Below are 18,649 nucleotides of genomic sequence, written 5' to 3'. Positions count from 1 at the left end.
TACACTGGTTAATAAGGAGTTACATAAAGACAACATTTAACTTCAGTTAGTGTTAAAMCTTCTGCCATTTAGTTTCATTTATTACTTTCAGCTTATACTTTTTAAAAAAGTATAGAAAAATCCTTTTTAAAGAATGGGCAAATGTGTGCTTGGGAGGAAAAAGTTCATCCCCTCATATTTTCRACATAACTTGACTACCTGCCTACACACCAGTTGTCTTTCCTCTTCAAGSAGCCCGTCTTTGCTGTCTTTGGTCAACAATTTTCTTTGCTGTTGACTTCGGTCAAATAACAAAATGAACTTAACACTTATATTCACTGRCAAGATTTATTATTATTATTAGTTCTCTAAGGATGCTAGCTGTATTTGCCATACAATGCTACAGAAATGTCTAATGGAAATGGAAAATTTGATTTTTCAATGAAATAAAATACTTTAACTATTCCATGCTCTGTGTTTCCCCAAGCATCTGCAGCATCTAAATGGATCAGGGTCTGGTATGCAATGAAATCAGGATACTTGTGCCACAGCTGAACAGATTAATAAAAAAGAAAGATATTATCGCTTTGGAGAAGTGGAATAAATATATGTAGACTTTCTAAGTTTGGAAGAAAGTTCTCATTTTGTTATTTCTATCACACACTATCTATGGATGGCACATTTCAYGTCTCACTCAGCTTATATTACAGATGAGTTACTAGTGCCCTAAGGCTGAGGAATATTTCAGACTCTCCTCTAAGGAAGAGATAGATAAGAGATAGATAAGATAGATGATGAAAGTTAGGTCCTACATGTGGGATAACCAAGTCCYGGCATTAGAATGGGACAGAGTGTACTGGATATTTCATGTAGAGACTCTTCAGCTGAAGTTTTTCTTCTTATTGCTGTGAAGAAAAAATAACCTTTGAATGATTTTTCTTCAGAAACAGGCTGATAATGTGGGCCCAGGATAGGACTGATTTCTCGCAGCAAATGTTCACAGTATATAGTATAAGTTATATGATACATGGTCTATTCAGTGGCAAAGTTTGGTGTTATGTTATGACATACATTTCTCTACAGAGCAAATATATATCCTCAACAATTAACAACTTTTCATTACAAGATTTTAAATAAAACCTTTAATTTCTCGGCAGCAATGAAGAGAGGTGGATATTGCATTTTGTATTTCACCTCCATGTCACCTTTGTGCATTTTGATGTAAAGCAGCAGAATGACTGCTACTATTTAATTAAGCAGGAATCTGGATTAACTCCAGCAGTGGGCCATGTAATCAGGGCTCGTGAGTGTGTTCAAAAAGGGGTGTTTTCCCTGGCTCATATTTCATTCCTGCATGGAAATCTGCTCTCACTCAAACCTATCCACATGCTGCCATAAATGATTTTCCCTCCCTTCTGAATCATGCACTTAAGTACCCCCCTCTTACTTCACTTCTATGAAAAGAAACAAAAAGGCACAAACAGCTTGACTTGTCCATTTACACTAAGTACTATTTAATGATGAGGGGCTTTGCTTGTTGATGTATAAAGCAACCATTTAATCACGTTTACACTGTAACTACTGTACGATCTATTATACTGTTTTATGAAGATTTATTTTATGTCATTCTCTCTAGATGACTGCAATTTGATTATTTGGTGCCAGTTGTTTAAAACCAGCTCAATGCTCAGAAGTGGTTTTATCTTTCTTAAGAAAGGCATGCCACCACCATCAACCAGGCGTATAGTATTCCAGTTGCTGCTACTATTTGAAATATTTTTGCTACTCTCCAGAATAATAAATTACATTTATAATAAACTTGAGGAGAAAGTCCAGAAAGTCCAGTGGCAAATCTATTTTTTTTTCCTGAAAAGGAAAAGGATCGCAGCCCAGCACATATGCTTTAGAAAGACTCTAGTCCACTCATAAATTTTAGTGAATTCTCAAGGCTAAATATGTAYGTGCAAGATTGCTAGTGTGTGTGTGCAAATTGTTGAAACGACATATTTCCCYATTAGAATCTGTGCTCATATTTGACATTTAATCATCTTTCTCAATACATTCTTTGCCCCTAGATGTCAGCACTGATCCAAACTAGTGTTTTTGACAGAATATCTCTCGGCCAACAGAAAAGACACTTGTCAAATACAGGTGGTTCATTGTTCATTTCCAAGGGCTGGACTTCCTTTTGCAGTAACTTGATACAGCAAACTTTCTCAACCTATCAGCACTACCTAGTCTGACTTCTGACTTGATAATGAAAACTAAACCAGAGCTTGCCATGCATAAAAGATTCTGAAACTTTGAATTTTTGAAATTCCATATCTTATGCGGAGGCTCCAGGAGGCTACTTGGTTTAGCACAGTATTAGATTTCCTGCCAAATGCCACTTGCCAAAATAAACAAGAAATAAATAGTGCTCTGTTTTCAGCAGGACAGAGCCATTTTCTCTCACTCTTATCTTTTTATATTTCTCCTTCTTCCAGTCCATCAGTGGGAAATAACTGTTGAATTAAATTTTGGAAAATATATCCAAATATTTTAAGTTTTCTGACAAACTCCTCAGTCACAATGTAAGTTTTGATCACTATAGATTCACTATAGGATTATATAAAGTTATACAGTGGTATGTATCAGAATATTCCTTTGCATCTTCCTCTCCCATAGTTTGCCTATATGGGAATTAAATTTTTAGACCTTATTCCTTTTTGTTCTTGTTTTTTTAAAAAAAAACTTGAACAAATAAAACTGCTCAACAAATCAAATCTCATTTCCCTTTTGTCTCCAAGAACTTGATCTAACTCATTTCCTGACAACATTCTTCACCAGTTTTCCATATATCCTTCATGCTGGTATTTGTAAAGCCCTGGCCATTACAATATCATCTCTATAACATTTGTGGTCAAGACAGTGTGTTTATGAGAAAGTTTTAAACTTCAGTCCTAGAATCTGCCTTAAYGAAATTCTAAGTAAGTGGCTAGTATAGAGAAGATTGGGAAACCACAGCAGTTTCAGGCTTAACCTTCAAGGAAACTTGAGCATGTATGAATACTGTTATTTCTGAAGGACCATGCGAGCGCACTTGCAGACACTAATGAAGTGATGCATGTCCGTTTGATCAGCTTTGCACACTGTTAGTGGAACTATATGTTTTAGGAGTAGAGATACACTCTTATTCTTCTAGGAAAAGATGGTGATGAAGACAGTTTAACTGAAGTCCTACAGTCAAAAGTACTCTCTGTGCTTTTTGCACGTTGCTCTGCAACCCAGATTGTGGCCAGACTGCACCACATCACTTCCCTGTAATCAGCTCTCACCCAGCCATAAACAGCCAGGCAAGTTTGCATGACACCTGATTCTTTGAAGCAAACTCAGATTTACGATTACGCTTCTATCCAGTTTCTCATTCTTGACAGAGAGCTATTTGTCTCTGATTTTATATCACATTCATCATTCTTATATGTAACTGTATATATATGAGTTGTGGCAACTACATATCTGCTTACATATATTCCACTCATTTGGAGATCAGGACAGCCAAAGTCAGGTTGAGATGAAACCCTGCTCTGCCTCCACATTTTTATGCATTATCTCTTCTAAGCGAACAAAATCTAGGACTGTATCAGCCTACTCTGCGCAGATACACTGCAGGTGGACTTTCACCTTTATCACCATTTTGGATTTTTGTTTCTACCTGAAATGACTCTGCCTGTGTCTTTAACRCTGTTGTGGTTTCAGCCACAAAAAAATAGCATAAGTCAGCCAGGCAACTCTGTGACAAACTCCGCTAAGGACTTCACAGTTAACAAAACAATGAATGAAACATCATTCTGGCGTACAGAACAGCTTTCTGCTGTCTCCTGCTGCCTTCTCCCTTTTTCTTCTTTTTTTTTTCTTTTTTTCCCCAAGTAGAAAAGTGACTTCAAAAACAAGGTGCTGTCATTTTAGCAGAGGAGAATTAGGACTGAGAAAGGATGAAGTGTCCTTGCACAGAAAGACTGCAGTTAAAATTGTATCGATATTCCTGTTATAAACTGATAAACACAGAGCTCAGTGAGGTCAAGTTGTACATGCTTGAGCTGACATGCCAATCTGCCAGCAGTCATATGGTTCTCATATGGCGACACGCCACAGATGCCAGGAAAATGTGAGAAGTTTCTGGCTCATTTCATTTCACTCTCCTGAATGCCATGTTTGCCTGTACACACACACGCACACGCGCGCGCACGCACACACACACACACACAGAAAGTAGATTTTCTATTTTAAATAGAGCTGTTAAAGCCTACTGTTTTCCTTAAAGGTTTGTAATAACTCACCCATACAAACTGATTCCTGAGACTTCATAGCAAGACTTGTCTCGGAAATGAGAGCAGCTTTTTTGTTTTTTCCCTTACAAGCCTTCAAAACACTTCYCTAGCCATTTTCAAATGACATCAAAAGACAAAATTAGAAAAAGAGACAGACAAGATAACAACACATCATATGTGGATGCATTTTGCACTCTTATAATATACATTCAGAGAACAGACTCTTAAAAGTTTTAGTTGGCTCAAAACGAGATTTCTTTGAAACCTCTAACAACGTTAAAACAGCTCATTTATTAAAGTTTGAACAAGGGCAAATATTTATTTCTTTGATACTGTTTCTTCAATGTGCATTTTTGTATCAACAATATAATGCTTCTGTCTCATGGACTGACATGATACTACATTATTAATTGTCCACATTCATATTTGGTAAACAGACCACAATTATTCACTGAGTGTATAATGCACAATTTAGAAATTGTTGAAATATGTATTTCCACATTAGACCATCTTTTGAGCTTTTGCAGTCTTCTGTGTCGGGTTCAATTGACTTCAAGATGAATTGTTTTCTTTTTCTTTCTTTAAAATGTTACTAAATGGAAAAGTCTAAGACAAATATAACTACAAACGTGGAACATTTTTAGTGATTTGACTTGCTTTTACAAAGGAGACACTGTACACTTCATCCTTTCCTCACCACATTCAGTTAATGTGATTTTAAATTAACTTACTTCATATCACTAATGCAAAAGCATAGATTGTTTTTAGGCTTAATATATGAAAAATTAAATATATACAATGCTTAGGGGGAGGGGTATACACATACAACTATATTGTGGTGGTAATTTCTCTATGCAGAGCCATGTCTTAAATTAATTCACCAACTACACCTTCCCTGCCTATGGTCAGAAATCCATTTCTTCAARAAACATTGCTAATACTAAAAATGACAAAATTTCTGAGCATCCCCAAACACTTTAGATCGATCTGCAGGAAAATAATTTCTTCTCTTCTAGTCCTAATATTTATCTCCCTGAGATCACACTTGCCAAAGGTTCGAGATAAGAACATAGAATCAGGAGTAAACAGTAACTTTCCTAAGTCCCAAGTTACAATTTGGGAGTCTTAGTCCCTAAATTAAAAAAAAATAGGTATACAGAGTCGCAATGTAGATTCTCTTTTTTTAAACATGTTCTACTCCTCTGAAGATGCAAACATTTCTGTAATCACTTATTTTTTTAATTTTCATTTGCACATCAATAAATTGGGAGGGCATCATCCTATGGCTGAGGAAAACCAAGTTTGACTCCTTAATCTGTCGGAAGTTTCCTGCATGATCCTTTTCCTTATGCTCTAGCTATGATAGCTCCCCTTCCCTAAACCTGGCAAGGTTTTGCACGTGAGTACTGCATAAKGGGAAACAGGAGCACTTCTGATCGTATGGGTTCAGATGGACRTCGGCATCCTGATTCTAGGGAAATGCCCACATTGGCAATCCCTGTTCTCTCCAGCACCCTAGGTGTCAGGGACAAACAAGTGTGCAATCCAAAGCGAGCTGAGGTGGGCTTTCATGCGGTCCCACATCTTGCGGAGTGGGAGACGTGACCTCAGGATAGGCCACTTGGTGGTCAGGTTACAGATCCTGATATCTCCATAACTGGTATAGTTCACAAGGATGCTCTGACGATAAGGAAGAAAACCGTGACATTAAGATTTCCCTAAGTCCAAGCACGACTTTTGTTATATATTTAAAACATAAATAATGATAGAAATAAAACTAAAACAGGTAACTTCCCTACTTAGGAAAGGCACACTGGTGGAATACACTCCAGTGATAATTCCAAATTCTCTTTCCCCCAAAGCCAAGGATTTAATATGACTTTCAGAGTTCTTTCTAGCCTTGCATTGCTGCTTAGGCTTCAGTCAAGATAACTGGGGCATACAGATAGGTTTACAGAAAGCTGTTCCCAAAAGAGTACTTACCCATTCCTGAAATCTTTTCTCCTGAAGTGTGTCATTGGAAAACAGCATGATGTTAAATGGAGTCCTCTGCATGAATCTGAAGTTTCGTGTTCATACCCTTCCTAACTTCAATAACACTGAAAAATGTCACAAACACAAATTCATGTTCAAAAACTTTTTTATGAGGACATCCTTTTCTTTCCATCTCTYGTATTTTTGGTTTACTTGCTCAAGATATCCTCATTACTACACTAAGAAAATAAAACGACTGAGAAGCACTTCAGTTTTTAAGTTGTTCTCTAAAGCACTTTTTTACATGTGTACAAATGTTTTAAATAAGCAGTTCTGTTTATACTTGTACAGCAATTAACAGATTATAAATAGCATCCGAAATATGGTGTTCACTTATACTTTTTGTACATACTATCCTTACCTGGATTTTGGACACAAGTCCTAATTAGGCATTAATTTCCTTTTGCTGTTATTTCCCCAGTAAAGAAAAAAGACTTTTTAAATGGAGCTAATCTGATTTAACTCAATCCACATCCTCATGAGATTATATTACARCAGTCAGAACAACTGCATACTCAAACACTGATTGCATTTACCCTCACTGTATATTGTATAACTGATACTCTCTTTCCAGTGACCAGAATTATTTCTCTATTCTCAAACAAATTAAAGCATTAGAACATAATTCATATGACAGCAAATATTAAACCTGTAGTTTTATCTTAGTGCGTCTATAACAATTTTTTAACGTAATTTGTCAAGTTCATAACTATCACTTGAAACTTGCTGACAAGAAACCTGATAACACATCATATCAAATTCCATTTTACAACTGTTTCCTAGGAAACACAGGCATAAAAATGGGCCATGCACAATGGAAAGAAAYCAAACAAATTAAAATAAACCTTAAAGAATTTCCACCAATCACAAAACCTTTGTTTTGTAGAAATTCATGCAAAGACAAGGCTAATGAATCTTATAATATGAAAATCATAAGCTGCACAATGATATAGTCCCTATTTGCTTTGGCCCTGATCCATCCAAGCACTTTAGCATATATATAACTTTAAGCACACGAGATATCCCAAGTCAGCAGAATGAGTCATGTGTTTAAGGTTATTCATGAAGTTAAGAACTGCGTAAGAGGTGGCTTTGCCTCCAGAGGCTCGCTAGTTATTAGAGAGGATATATACACACTGCAGACTACACATACATCTGTGGAATGATAATAACATATAAAAAAACACTCAAGTCATATACCATAAGTTACAACGTCTGTTTATTTAAAGTCTCAAGAAGATAACTGGATAAAGGTAGGAAAACATTAATTCTGAGCGATCTTTTTTCCTAGGGTATAAATTTTATTTAACGTAAAAATTGCATGCCAGTTAAGAGAAGAGAAATGATTTTTTTGTTGACCTTTGGGGGATTTTTTTTCAAAGATTTGGAGTGACTTTACAGTAAAAGTGCAGATCATCTGATAAGAGAACTATGCAGAGATTTACAGCCACCTTGCCAAAATTTTTCTGCTCATTCAGTTAAGACTTTTTTAGTTGTCAGGCAAACCTTCATTCTTCCTCCTTTTTATTGTCACCCTTATGATAAAGACATAGATTTTATGATAAAGATGTCGACTTTCGTGCTTGCATTCAATACCTAGTATGTCGGATTTATATAGCAGAATTATGAAAATATGGATATTATGCTGGCAAGTGTATTCTTTCTCCCAATAAAAGAGGCATTGTATACTTGATAGCATGTTAATTCTACCACTTCTTGGATGACTGTTAGATAAAAAAGTAATTTGATCACAGATTATTTTCACATTACTATTTTTCTTTCTACATCTAGGTAAAATGTCATGGATAAAGAAGGACTTTTTCCTTTGAGGTGTTTATCCCATATTGTACATCACATAATCTCTTCTGTCTTTAATACATGTGGTACTAACAATATGAGCTGATAATAAAACCTAGTGCCTATGTAACACATTCAAAGATTTCAGATCTCAAGGTACTTCTCATCAGGACTGGCTGTTCCCCATAGATCTCAGATCTGCAGTGAGTTATTTTAATTTCCAAGATTTTTCAAGGACCTCATGGAGTTACTGTGATGGATGTCTTACTTGGCCTAGGCACAGGAAAGAACAGATAAAAACTTAAATAAAGTTTGTTATGTGAAAGACATCTAATGTAAAACTGAAAATGGGTTTCAAATGCTGCTAGAAATCAAGAATCTTTAATTAAAGTGCTTAAATTTTAAGATACAAGTCTAAAGACAAAGAAAGAATTTTCATAAACTGTTTGAATGCTTGCTTCTTCCAGCTTTTTGCCTTTTCCCTCCTAGAAAATCCACCTAAAATGTACTCAAATAACCCCCAAGAGTCTTTTTTTTCAGAACTTTTGCATCATTAACAGAAAATGTGGAATGTTTTAGTTACAACTGTATAGACTCATGAGATTTTATAAACAGATACCACGTAGCTCATATGAAAACTGCATTTCTTGTTAGTATACATCTGACTTTCTGGAGTTCCACCTTGAGTTCCAGGAGAACTCTCTAACTCTGGTAATTGTACTCACTAATAATGTATACTTTCCAAATGTTTTTACTGCTGTTTTTTTTTTCTTTTCCACAGCTTTTGGTAAAATGTATACTTATAGATGGAATATTGTGTAATTTTTATAACATTTATACTCAAACCAGGTATATATAACATTACATAACATAGAGGAATCCACGAAATACAGCTACTTATAGTTAATGTTGACATAAATTCTAGATAGCCAAAAATGGATATACAGGAAAGTGCTCTTCTCAACTGTCCACACTATTAAATGTTACTGAATGCAGTTACAGTACTTACTAGCTAACATTTCAGGGTGAAAATTTCAAACTCCATTCTAATAGAAGTCAAAAGAAATTCTTGCTAGCAGTATGGAGGATATTGACAGAAACTAATTTTATTATTTCCTAGAATCTCTTATATCCTTGAGCTTTATTTAAAATTTCATGGTCATTCTTGGAACTGTTCTATGAACCAAGAGTTTCTTGTGAACTTGCATCTATAGACCTGTACCAGATATTCCCCTGTCCTTAAAATCAAGGTCTTTCTACAGTTTGCCACTACTAAGGCAGAGTCTCTATTCTTTTTAATATGAATTTCTCCAGAAGTCAACTTTTACTCACAGTCAGTGCAGACTTTACAATATCTCTACTTGTACATTACAGAAATGCTTGAAATGTCTTTGATAGTACTACGTGGAAACAGCAGGTAAACTGAAGCCTCAGGTTATGCAAAGGATTTAGTTTGTCACTGCAGCTGCTAAAATATAGGGATATACTTTATATAGGAAGATCAAAATCCTCTACTTCAATGAGGAACACGCCTCTTCACATCTGCATGTGGGTATCATTGTAGAAAAAGTTACTCGCGCTAAGAGCTAATTTTGTGTTGAGAGATATGCCAAAATCATTATGCATATGCTTGAAACATTCTGGTACAGTATCTGGGAAAGTGCAAAATTAACCCCAGCTGTRTATAGGATTTGATATAGGGCAGTCATCTCCTGCTGGGAACTAGAGCTTTTCTTCTGGCACAGTGGCTGTGGATCTCTGTCTAGCTTAATAGCTAATGTCAAATTCTAGTGACTACATGCTATAATACTATCCTACACAGTGGTGCCAAATTGGTTAAATGAACAGCGTTAGGAGGCTCAAAATAATGTTAATAATGATATGCTTCTACAGTACGTCTCTGTAAGCCTTGCAAGGTYTTTTCTCACTGGGTTTCCAAAAATCAAGGTCCTTAGGGCTCATGCTGCAGATTTTGGCCTTTTTTGGAAATTTATTTTTACTAAGATTTCTTTAGGACTTATTTCCTCCTTTTTTTTCCCTTCCTCTCTATCTGAACACACCAAATTTAGGAATCAAGAGCATATGATCTTCCCTACATATGTGGTAGCTGTCTTTCATCTCCTGGGGCCAGTGATTTCCCAACCTGTCTGTAAATTTTGCAGGTGAATGATGTGGCTGTCCAAAATTGACAGGAAGATCTACAGAGCAGAAGAAAGCAACTGAGACTACCAGGGAAGAGCCAGCTCTGTTTATTTCTACAAAAGGCTCCAGCCTTCTTGGTATGAACTGTAATCACTGCCCATGTAGTGTCATCAGAAATCTCACCAGGCAAAATGTAGCTTGCATCAAATCAAAGCACTAAAATTACCCTGGTTTGTTCTTTTTTGAATAACCACTGTTCCACACATTTCTTTTTATTACTTAATTTCTTTTCCCCTTTTTTTCCCTATGTCATGATCTTTAGGGATTAAGCTAGTTTCCTCTTAAGGAGAATGATGCATAGTAACGGTCTGAGCAAGTCAAAAGTCCCTAAATTACCAAAGAACTAAAGAATTATAATTAAATCTCCCTAAAGGTTACTGATTTCTAATTTTATGTACAGAGCGGAGGGGTGGAGGGGAAGTTGCTGCTTTTCCCTTAATTCTGCCATATTGTCTGATTCACAGCCGGAGACAAACTGAAATGGCCATCTGGTTGATGTGCATACAAAAAGGAGTGGTTTGCCAGACAAAGAAAGTACCTTTTTATACAAAGTAATGCATCTTCTCTTACCAGATTTYCCCTTCTTTTGACTCTAGTGGAGTTGCAGGTAAGCAGGAGCAGACTCTACCAACTACCCAGAGGTAGGAGCCGCTGTCAAAATAGCAATGCAACTGCAGAATGGTCTGAGAGCTCTATGCTACATTCATGACATGAAATAAGCCACAGCCATACTGAATATTCTCAGTTCCTGGTTCTGATTTGAGACAGACCATTCTGAGTTCATTAATTTACTCCCATCACAGGAGCAATCACAGAATTGCACATTCAAATAATAGTACACTCATGATTAGAAATCTGTCTGGGACCACTTTGAAAGTGGACCTTTCTAATCAGGGTTATGGTTGCGATGCTTATCGTACCAAATAGGTGAGCATTTTGTGGACATCTAATCCCATCAATAGAATATAGCTCTCTGTCTTTTGTGACCATAATTCTGTGTCCACAGGCACAAAAGAAAAAATGCATGCAAAACATGCACATATCAACCTTTGCAATCTTAATCCAGACACCCAACTACCTCCAAACGGCCACTGCACTGTAGTTTGATTTATTCTGTATTCCTATTCATACCCCTCATCCCAACATATCCACTTGTCATGCTATGCAAACAGTTTCAGAAATTTAAAGAAAATTTCACATTAAATCATTATGCTAGCCATTCTCCTTTCCTGGTGATAGTTGACCAGAGAAGGATGAGAAGTTCATGCTAGTTCACACACAAGATCTCTGCTGCATTTGCAAACTGCTTTTTTCCTATCTGTGAGACACTTTCAGTAGATAAAAAATGTTCTTATATATGAAACCTTAGCATTGTTGCTCAATGCCAATCCTCTATTTCATCTCCTATTCTCCACTGAACCTCCCGCTCTTGGTACTGGACGCCACTGACCTCCTTTTAAGGGGATATTTCACTACCTTTGTTGCAATGATAACCATGCAAGTAGAACATCCCATTTCCCCATAATGCTGTCCAGGAAACTGGAATGGAAATTACCCAGAACTGCCAATGGACAAGAGTCCATTCCCTGAAGCAGCTTGCTTGATGTTCCCCTTCTTCTGATTTCCTTCGCTTTAAAATCATTTCTAGAAAGCATTCAAGCAATACATTTTATTATTATTAAATGACCTAAGTGGAATGAGAAACAAAGAGCTAGAACAAGCAAACACAAAAAAAAGGAAGGTAAGAAGTGATTCCCCATTTCTAGGCATAGCTGGATAGTTCAGTCCCCTGGTATGTGGCAGGCATGGTAATATTATTAAATATTCCCCAGGCAACATTGCTAAGTTCCAAATTCTGCATTTTTCTCCCCAAATGCAAAATCTTTTATTTTTCCCATCAGTGTGTAACAAAATACCTGCATTACATGGTATAAAAGCTGTTTAATTTCAGTCAGTGATTGTCATTGTATTTATGCAGCCATAGTCATATGTAGTTATAGTCACATGTAGTTAAAGGTCATATTAAAAAAAGGGACAATYGGCTTACATATTGATCACACAGAATCTGTGAGTGTAATTGCAGCAAAAATTTTCTAATAAGATTTTACAGGTTCCACACATTATTTTGAAATAAATGTGCACAAAGGATGTCTTGAAAAATATTACCAAATTGTAAGTGTCAGTCATGCAGGAAGTAGAGATTTAAAAGCAGTCTTTGAATTCACAGGTCCATGACATGGAGTCCCTATTTGGAATATGACAAAAGAACATTCAAGGACAAAAGCATTTCTGGCCCTAAATTTCCCTTCACTTCATTCAATTATCTGGAAACCTATCCTTTTTCCTTTCTTGTAATATATGACACCAAATTTCTATGCACTAAGTGAAATTTCACTCTACCAGGGAAAGACACCTAGCTTTCTGAGCCATGCAATGGCTTATTTCCGTTGGCCTGACACTCTCTCCTTTGGTCTAGTGAATATGTTTATTGAAATCTGCAGCTCTTTATGTGGCATGCATTATGTCATATACTAAACAAAAACTAAAATTATTCATTATACAGAAAATAATCTCTGAGGGTGATTTCACATTCATCTTCCCACTTCTGAACCAGTCCAGGCCTTTCCTCTGCTGAGAAATAGAGTCCTCGCACTAACCCTGTAAAAATCGTGGTAGGAGAAAATAAATTCCAGAGCAAGGGTTCTCCAAGGTGCAGCTGCAGCAGACTGAGGCTTGTCAACAAAAATACCTTACCTGACTTAGCTTTCTTTACCAAAGGAGCAAAGCAGACCTCCCTACTCCCTTTGAGCGTTACAGATCAGAGTGAGAAACAAATAGCAAATGAGGAAATAGTCCCAGGAAAGGGAACTACCACAGTTTAGCTACAAGTTACAGAGACCCTCATTCAGTGTTATTGGTGACAAGTCTATTAATATTTCAGAACACCTTAGTTTCACAACCCTGGTGTCCAAATGCGTTAGTATCTCACCTCATAGATTGGTTACCATAATAACAATATCAGATATTCAGATATTTTGACAGCAAGGTTCATACAAGATCCCCGAGCTTACAGTATTATTGGGTATGTGTGACTATTTTACACTGTTTTATACTAACATTGTCTTGGGAACTGTACCGGTGAAAATGTCCATGCATTGCTCAGAAACATTTCCCCAAGGATGAACTGGACAGCAGAACAACACAGGCAACAGTGAAAGGCCCAGATCTGGAAGAAATTGCTCATATACCTGGTCTGCTGCAGACAAAGATACTCTTGGCCCCTGTTACACTACAGTAAAATTCAGTGTAGGATCTTGAAGTATCCAACATTTTAATTCAAACTCAAAAATCAATAGAGAGAGTAGAAACTATCAGGAGCTCTAAAACTCCCTTCTCTTTCTCCTGGCAGTACTTCAATGTTACTCAGCTCAAATTTTTGCCATTTCCTTTTTATCCAAATCCTAGAATGCTGGAGTCACAAAATGCCATTTTGGTTGATGAAAATGTTGGGCTTGGAAGGCCATTTCTGTCCCACACTCTTGGTGTCTTTGTGTAATGGTGAAAGAGAGAATACCTCTTCTCATGCATATCAAAGTCACATTTGTGGAGAGGGAAAGGGGTAGCTAATACACAGGCAGCATATTTATTTATTTATTTTGCAGACATAAAATGTGTAACCCACTAAAATCAACTGAATGTGTAAAATCAGTCAGATGGAAGAGGAAGCTGGAGTTTAAAATGTGACCCATTCTCCCCATCCCACCAAAAAAATAAAAAAATTAATTGCCTTTGATAATGGTCTGTTGTACAGAGACATAAGTGCCAAGGGCTTATTCAAAACCAGTGAAGTCAATAAAAAGACTCACTGCCATTAACAGACTTTGAACCAGGCCGAAAGGTTCTCTAGGATATCTCAGGAGTAACAAGGATAAAAATGAGTAGCTTGAAAGGCTAAGGGCGACAGGGACATTTTAAAATGTGGTGGTAGAAAACCAAACATGCAAGTAAGCAAACAGAGAAAGACAGTGACCATCTGCCACCCAGAGCGAGGACGCAGCCGTCGATGCACTTCTGTTCCCGACGCAGACCCACGGTGGGCCCCTGGAAGATCTCAGGGCAGGACCTGAGGGCGGGTGGAAAGCCACTCTTCTCTTCCTCCGTCACCTTCAGGCATGTCCTTCTCGCTCTGGGCTGGCAACTGAGCTTCAGCCTTCTCAGGGCTGCTTGGAAGCCCTCTGTGTGAGTTTTAAAGCAGTGACAAGATATATTAATTTAGCATTTCCTTAAAAAAAGGAGCTGGCCAAGTTAAGATTGCTGTATAAAATAAAATAAGGAAGGGACATATTTCTTCAGCAAAGCTTCCCTGGCCCTTGACTGTTCATGCAGTTACGTAGACAATGGAAAATGCCCACTACTTACCTCCCTGTCCAAGCAAGGGCTGAAATTCAGCAAGGTCCTGAGCCCAGTGGGCTCATGTTGACAGGGCTGGAAGCAGCAGGGTCAGAGCCTTCACCAGGAAGAGCCAGTGGTTTGAAGGTCTGGCCCTGACAGTCTGGTCCTTTAAGAGATTGACCCACCTTGTCCAAAACTGGGCAGAACATTGGAAACCCTGCAGAACTAGGCCCTTAATGGTCATACTTGGTAAGTAGTTGTGGCAAAAAGATATACTCAGATACTAAGATAGTAGAATACTAAGATATTTATCCAAAATGGGGAAACAAAAATCACCATAACTAGCAGTAGATACAGAATTTTTAGCATAAGTGGGAAAACCCAGCATTTAATACACTGCACAAGGTCCATTTGCAGTCACATAATCACTGTCAGCTAATGCCTGATAAACCCTGCCTAAACTGGAATTTTATTATATCTATTTTATTATATATCTATATTTATTCTGACAAAAGTTGGACAAACTTGTCCAAAAGACTAGGGGTCCATTTTATGTGCTTGGGTGTCCAAGCACCTGCCAGCTGTTTGTCCCTTGAATTGAGGACATCATGTTTTCAATTTCCTTCAATAAAGCTATGAATCTGGCAATTTGCTGGCCTGCTTCAGCTAAACAGAAAGGACAATTTGAGGAAGATCATAGTTCAGGCTCAGTCAGACGGAAACGATTGAAAACAGAGAGCTGGCCGCTATGTTTCCCCAATGCAGCTTGCTGTCGCAGTTTGACTGACAAACTGACTTTTTTGAGGTGCTCATGCCCATTTCAGTCAGAGTTTATTGAAGGTGATTTTGATCTTCTCCATGAGGCCACAGCAGCGGCCATGCCATCTGTCACCTTGATTGCATCGTGGATTCTCTGGAGAGAGCGCGATGGCTCCTGATCATTTACAGATTGTGCTGCTTTCGCCTCCATAAGGACCACATGCACAGAGCCAGATGGTGAACATACACGCTTATTATAAGTCTTTATCTCTGTGCAGGAAGGAGAGGCACCATTAGATCTCCCTCAGGAACTCCGCTCCTCTCTACCATCATGCTGCTCTTCAGCAAATACAGTCTTCTTCAGCTGTCATCAACCTACCTCTGAAAATTAAAAAAATAAACAATAATTCCATCAGCGCCGGCACGAGACGTACAGACACCACCACAAAGCAGCCCCCCCCCCCCAGCACACACGCGCACACGCGGGCTCCTCCGACTGTCAGTGCTGGGTGGAAACAAGTTTGTTTGCAAAAAGACAGTTATTGTGCAATTAGGATAGACTTCTTTGTGCAAATAAAACAATATCATCCTGGTTATTTTTGGCACATTTTTAATTCGGTAAATTCTTTTTTTAAAAAAAAAAAAAAAAAAAAAAAAGGAAAGAAAGCAAAGCCTGAGCTTGCAATTGATATTTCCAAAAGGCAGCTTTGTGTTTGTGCCTGCGTTTCTCAGACAGCTCCTGACAGCGATCCATTACGGGATGCTGGTTGCTACGGGTTGCGTGGCTGAATTACAGCCGTCGCGGTCCGAGGCTGAGTAATTCGGGCGCGTGGAGCCGAGCCGGGGCCGGGGCCGGGGCCGGGGCCGGGTGGGGAGCTGCAGCGGGGCAGCTGCCGGAGACGCGTTCGCACAACGGCCTCGGCAAGCGCCGCGCGTGTCGGTGGGAGCGGACCGGCACGCGCGGGCTCGTCGAGCCCTCCCCGCGTAGCCCGGTCCTGCTGAAGGAGGAGGGAACGGCTGCAGTCTGCCCTGCACACACAAGCTCACCTCAACGCGTATAATACACGCACCGCACGCGTGACCCCCGATGCGAACCGCCAGATTGCACCGTTTCAGTGTTTTCCTTTTAGAGTTCGCTTTCTTTTTGTCGTCCTTGCGTAACACTTATTTGCTTTCACTTGTTCGCCAGTGTGTTCCTATGTCCTCCTTTAAGGAACCGCAATTATTAAACCTTAAAATTTTAACAGAAAAACCGCCTCAGACACACATTTGAGCTTTGCCAAGTACAGTGCATCCTTCAGAGTGAAAACCTGGCCTACTTCCAGCGACAGTGTCTTTTCCCGAAGCACATGGAGATTAATTTGTTTGTTTCTTCTTTAGAAGTGCCTCTTTTGTGGTGCCTGGATGTCAGGGAGCTACGGTTCAGATGGAGACCAACGCCTTCAGAAATGCTAGGGAAGCTTGTAAAGGCTGCTGTCCCAGAAAGGGAGAAAAGACTGAAACTGAAAAAAAACCCTAAGGAATAGGAGAACATTTGGAGAACATAGTTTTATTAAGAAATGAATGATAGATTAAGATAGTGTTAGTGATGCTGGTTTTTTTTCCTTGCTCTGCTTCCTCACACGAAAAAACAAGATTCATATCGGTATTGTCTATGATTTCTCTGTTGCAATTGTTAGTTGAAATACTACAGTTATTAAATAACTTCTACAATGAAAAAAAAAACCTCATTATGCTGAGATTCCTACCCACTTCTCCCTGTGTTCAAATTGTATGGAAGAGAAGTGCATGTTTTCACACAAACATACTAGATTTCTCCAACCCGCAAAAACCTGTAAAAGCAGGTTTAAATTCTGGATTTGTCGGTCTGTTTTCTTCTACTCTAGAATAGCTTACTACATCAGTTGGTATCTTTTAATTTTGTCACAAAGCCAGCTTTTAAAATTTCACAGCATTTTTCCCCACACTTTTTATTTGTTTCTGAATGCTGTGGAATGAAAAGGAAAAAAATGAACTTCTCCCCACAAACTAAACCAAGTTTTCAAATATAAAATTAAATAAGGAAAACATTCACATTTGTTTACTGTATACTAATATCACAGACACATAACAGGATATTTTATTAGTCATTTTATGGTTTTGCATAAGCTATTAGCTAACGTTGGTGTTCTATATACATTTTGTGAATTTGCATTTCCAGTAGAGACTGTAAGATCTTTAAGTGGCACTTAAAAGTGCAGTGTTTACAAAAAATCCTTGTGATAATTTGCAATTTTTTCTGCCCTCCTTTGTATTGGTTTGTCCATCCCTAGTATCGCTTCCTAAATTAGGCGAGCATGTGGCTATCATATATTCCCTTTGTGGATAGAATTATATATTGTGTTCAAACTCTCTGATTAATCTGATTAAGCTAGTGAATGACTAATCCTTTAATCTCCTGAAGAGCACTGTTATGTCTGCTGTGTGTCAGATTTGTAACTACTAATCAGTTAAGTAAATGCTAAAAGTTAAACAAAAACTATTTTGAATCTATTTTAGACTCTGTTTTTGGTGAGTGACTTTTGTTATTAAAACAACATGGAGATCATGATTGAAAATAAGAAATTGTCTATGGTTGCAATTCTGCCAGTGCAAGCTCATCAGTCTCCAAAGACCGACCTTCTATTGCTACCTGCTTTTTAAGAGATTTATTATAAATGAACAGTAGCTACTTTCTTTGTTTCTTTCACTGTGGAGAGCAAATACAAAGTATGATTTTATATACATATAATTTAGAACAAAAGTTCTGCTTCCAATTCATTTCCAACTAGTTGCTTTATCCTTGCTTTTCATTAGGCTCTGAAATCATTGCACAACCTCTACCTGAGCAAACCAAATAGATTTATAAAGCTGCACTAAGAAAAAATGTATTTTACCTTACTAAAAAGAGACTGTGTAGAAGGGGAATTTGGGGCAGAGAAAGGAAAATGTGCAATCTTTGTAGAAAAAAAAATGTGTAGACCTATTGCTGGCAGATGCAAAAGCATCAAGTCAATATGGTAACAAGGATCAATATGCCCTCAGGCGAGATATGATTATGACAATGCTGAATGCATGTATAAATTTACCACTCCAAGTAGCTGCCTAGGAATGAAATAAATTCAAAGCAACCATGCAGGGAGGAGTAAATCTTTAAG

At 37.9% G+C, this 18,649-nt stretch overlaps 1 long non-coding RNA gene across 1 annotated transcript; it reads left to right on the top strand.

Annotated features, from left to right (window-relative positions):
* The first annotated feature begins 7,410 nt into the window (after window positions 1–7,410).
* Window positions 7,411–10,512, top strand: LOC146591016 (uncharacterized). Its single transcript, XR_014896874.1, has 2 exons — window positions 7,411–7,576; window positions 10,283–10,512. It is a non-coding gene; the product is annotated as an uncharacterized LOC146591016 (long non-coding RNA).
* Window positions 10,513–18,649: the final 8,137 nt, after the last annotated feature.

This window comes from Rhea americana, unplaced genomic scaffold (assembly GCF_003343005.1).
Source record: "Rhea americana isolate MKP2758 unplaced genomic scaffold, rheAme1 scaffold_39, whole genome shotgun sequence".
Classification (NCBI taxonomy): domain Eukaryota; kingdom Metazoa; phylum Chordata; class Aves; order Rheiformes; family Rheidae; genus Rhea; species Rhea americana.
This window is presented reverse-complemented; position numbering and strand designations above follow the sequence as displayed.